Raw genomic sequence first — 4657 nt, 5'->3', positions numbered from 1 at the left:
ATTTTCTTCGTGAAATTCAAATCTCTTAAGCCTTTAATAAATGCCTCCACTAGCTATTCTTTGCTTGATCCAAGCCACGACTCATTATCCTCACGACGTTGATTAGCTCTGTTAAGAAAATTGAGATGCGACGGCTCCCAAACAATCTTTATCAGCTTGAATCTTCAGGTAAAGACTTGTTTTTCTCCACGAACTGTCAGCCTTCTTCCGTCAATTCAAACAACTGTATTGTAATCCACTTTATCAGGAAATTCATTTTCTTATGACAAACTATTCTATTTAGAAATCAAATATGAATCAACACGCCCTTTCTATGATGATGTAATGCAATGCAATTATAAACAAGATAAAAACAAAACACGTTAGTACAAGTGAGATAAATATCAAATAAAGTACCTATTCAGGTAATCACTAAATTTGGGCAAGGTTCTACTTAAGATGGGTTCTTAAGGTTCACTATATGTAGCTCGGTTCTAGAGAAAGGGTACCTGAACCAGCAAATTCCTCAATTCTCACCTATTATAGGCTCATATGGATCGAGTTCGGTTCAGGGGAATACATTTCCCTATGACCATGCAGAGATGAAAATCTCACGAAATCATAGGTACGGCTGTATCCCGGAAGCAATCCACTAGCCCATGCGGAGGTGAAAACCTCACGAAACCTAGTTTATTACTCCCACTTAACGGGTATAACCATAGTGGTCATGCAATGTAATACCATATTATTCTATAAGACTCGAACCACAATAATCATACAAACAAATGCAATTAAAAGAATCATGATTTTCAAAACAAATTTTCAATTCTTTGACAAAAGGACAGCAAATAATCAATTTTATGGCCTGACTCTCTTTATTCAATCCCCAGTGGAGTCGCCAAGCTGTCGAAACCCTTTTTATTTTGAAAACAATAGGGATCAACTTGTGAAAACAAAAATGTAGAGTCACCACCAATCTCTTGATTTAGGTGTGATTGGACCACCTATTAAAACGCTTTATTCAATGAAAAATAAATTTGGTTCATGTAAAATAAAAAAAAAGGGTTCGGGAATCGGTTACACATGAGGAAGGGTTAGCACCCTCATTACGCCCAAAAATTGGTACCAAATTGATTTGATCCTGTTTTTATGTCAAAAGTTTTAAAAGAAAAGATTTTCCGAAGTATGATTGTTTTTTAAAATGTTTGAATAGCTCAAATTAGCAGTTAAAAATCTCTCGTTTCAAAGATATACGGTTTCATACCCAGTACGATTGATACGATCCCTTATACCTTTAAGATGCGATTGATTTTCGACTTTTGAAAAACTCATACATTAAAATTACAAAAGGTTATCCAAATATTTGGTTCACCGAAAAAGTCATACCCAGTACGATTGAGCACAATTTTTCGAATTCCCCAAATATTAGATATTGCCTTATTTCAGAATTGTTGAATAACAGAAAATTAGAAATTTGCTCAAAAACACGTTTATTTGTTTTAAAATAGATGAAATATTTAATGCAGTGTAACAAAACATATATATATAAAGGGTTCATAAATATGAAATAATATACATAAAGTACAATTAACCTCACTTAATACATCTAACAATTATATACAATTATTCTAAGTATAATGTAACCAAAAATTCTTTAAGCATGGATAGTGAATAATTAATACAAAAATAATATACACGATAATTAAAATGATACAAAATAAAATGATGCAAAAAAAATATGTATGAAGCAAAATGGAATTAGAAATCAATATAAGACATTTTCAACATAATACTGAATTAATGATCACATAATATATATATATAAGTTGACAAATTTGCATAAAAACTTGGGATACATGTTTATTGAAATAGTTATTATAAAATACAAAGTTCAAATCAAATTATATATGAAATATTTAAAACACAAATTCATTCAAAAATTGATAATACACAAGAGAACTTAAATAATGTATTAAATATGAAGGAATGACAATACATGATATAAAATAATATACATAATAAATTTATGAAACATGTATATACAAATAAAATTAGGTATAATACAAAGTAAATATATAAGTTATATAGGTAACAAAAATTTCTAAAAAAACTAGGTCATATACAAAAAGCAAAACTATATTTTCACATAAATTTAGTGATATGTATTTATAAAATTATATTTATAGAGAGAATTTGAAAACAAATAATATATAATTTTACATGAAACAAATTGATTTAGAGTGATGGAACATATAAATAATACGTATAAGGATAATGAAATATGAGAGTGTATACAATAAATAAATTATATGATTTAAAATATGGTTCTTAAAAGAAATATATTATACACATAAATAACTTTAAAAGAGGATATATACATATAAAAATATTTACATGTAGTTATATGAGAATAATAACATGCACCATAGTAAAAATAATTTAATATACGTTATATACATGTGAAGACACTTTAGAAATAATTATATATTTAAATAACATGGAAATAAAATGTGAATTATAAAATTAACTTTAATTTTATTACATACTATGCATTTAATAAAGATAATTAGGTACAAATTTAAAAAAACTATATATTTAAAAATATCATGATTTTGATAATGTATGTAAATTCAATATAAATACAAAAATATATGCTTAATGATAACTTAAATAATATATTAAATATAAAGAAATAATAATACATGGCAAGGTATAGCGCACATAATAGCTTTTCTAATTCAAAAAAACATACATATAAAAATAAATACACGTGAAATTATATTATCATATAGATTATATACATATCATTTTACCTAAAAATATTTATAAGAAATACTAAATAACATACTTGGATAACATAACATGGAGACACATTTTAAAATACAATTTTATAAATATAAAGATAGAGTTCCGAAATCGTATCATATGTACATAAAAACGTTTAAGTGTATTATAAATCAAGGAGTATTTTGAATAATTTATGTATCAACATATATATATATAAATATTTTGACAACACTTTACATTAAGGTATTTGACAAGATCAACAAACAATCCACACAAACGTATGAGGACTAGAGTTGGAAATACTCCCAAGACCAAAACACAATGCTGTACTGCAGACTAAAACGTAAACACACACGAATTAAAGATCCAAATTAAAAAAGACCAAGTAAAACAAATGTGGCGCGATTGAATTCTTGCATGAAGAGAAGGATGTAACGCGCAAATTTTCCATTTCAAATGAAAAGGTGCAGGTTTGGCTTTTGAATTGGGTTTCCACGTGGATTTTCCTTCTTCAAACGGTACCGTTTTAGTTAACTAAAGGAAATGAAATGGCAATCAGCCAATTCCTTCAATCAACTGAAGCAAATCTCTAGCCTTTCCCTTATTCTATCTGTCGGTTCATTTTCACATAATGCTTTCAATTTTGGAGGAACCTTTAAGCCTTGGAATCTCTGTTGATTAGATTTCAACAAAACAAAGAGAAGAAATCCATGGCATATTCTCACGGTAAGTTTTTTTTCTCTTCTTTTGTTTCTTTCTTTCTGTTTTAAATGCGAAAAATAAACTAAAAAGAACAAAAGAATAAATTGAAAAGAAAATTAAGAGCCTCAAGAACTTTTAATCACTTTTTAATTTCAGTAACCCTTTTTTTTAAAGCAATGTGTATTTCTAAAAAAGAAGAAGATCCACCCTAAATTACAATCGGTTCTCTTTTATAACTGAATCAAGAAAAATAAAAAAAATAAAAGGAAAAACCCCTAGATCCCCCTATTTACATCATTTTCCTTCGATTTTATAGCCGAAAAACGAAAATAAATAAATAAAAAAATAAAAATTTCATCACTGTCATTTGCTGTCATTTACTGTCCATTGCTTGTGGTTATTTTTTGTTGCAGGTGTGTATGGCGTGGAGGAGTTGTTCGTGGAGCATGGCACGAGTGGAAGAATCGGTGGCTGAAGCTTCTAGGGTTTCTACCGAAAATTCCATAGGTATTTTGGGCTTAGGGTATTTTGGGTTATTTAGGCTAGTTGGGTTAAGTTTAATAATTTGAGCCCGTTATTTTGGTTGCTGGGCTATGTAAGAAATGGACATTAGATTGTTATTATTATTTATTATTTTTTATATTTTGATTTGTTTTTTTAGTTTTTGTGTAAGCCCAGGCACAAATTGGGTCTTACAGGGACCAAATTGAATAAGTGAAGAAATATGAAGGACTAAATCGTAATTTTATCAAAAGTGAATAGTGACTCAATGATGGAATTTTGAAGAAATATGAAGGATAAAATGGTCATTATTCAAATTAGAAATTTATGTGGTGTAATAATTAAGAAATAAAAGTGTTAAATTATGAATGGTTGAAGAAAATTTTTCATACTTCCAGCACCACTTATATATACATGAAAGGGTACTTTCATTTCTTTATAATTTGGTCCATTACCATGAAATCTCACTTTTTCTCCCTAATTCTTTGAAAATTTCCTTAGCTACTAAAAAGGAGAAGTGAAGTAGAGATATTAAAGAGTTATAATATATATTGGAAGAAAGAAATTGGAAGTGGAAGTAGAGAATGTGGTGGAAAAAGTGAGGAAACTAGAGAAACAAAGTAAGAACTTCAAGAATTTTACTTTATTTAATTTTAATCAAGTATAGAGTATACTAAATTAGTTGTAT

The 4657-nt window shown here is 28.1% G+C and overlaps 1 long non-coding RNA gene across 1 annotated transcript; it reads left to right on the top strand.

Moving 5' to 3' along the window:
• The first annotated feature begins 2897 nt into the window (after nt 1–2897).
• On the top strand, nt 2898–4107 carry LOC107953003 (uncharacterized). Its single transcript, XR_001699024.2, has 2 exons — nt 2898–3492; nt 3882–4107. It is a non-coding gene; the product is annotated as an uncharacterized lncRNA (long non-coding RNA).
• Nucleotides 4108–4657: the final 550 nt, after the last annotated feature.

The sequence above is a fragment of the Gossypium hirsutum genome, chromosome A07 (assembly GCF_007990345.1).
Source record: "Gossypium hirsutum isolate 1008001.06 chromosome A07, Gossypium_hirsutum_v2.1, whole genome shotgun sequence".
NCBI lineage: Eukaryota > Viridiplantae > Streptophyta > Magnoliopsida > Malvales > Malvaceae > Gossypium > Gossypium hirsutum.
This window is presented reverse-complemented; position numbering and strand designations above follow the sequence as displayed.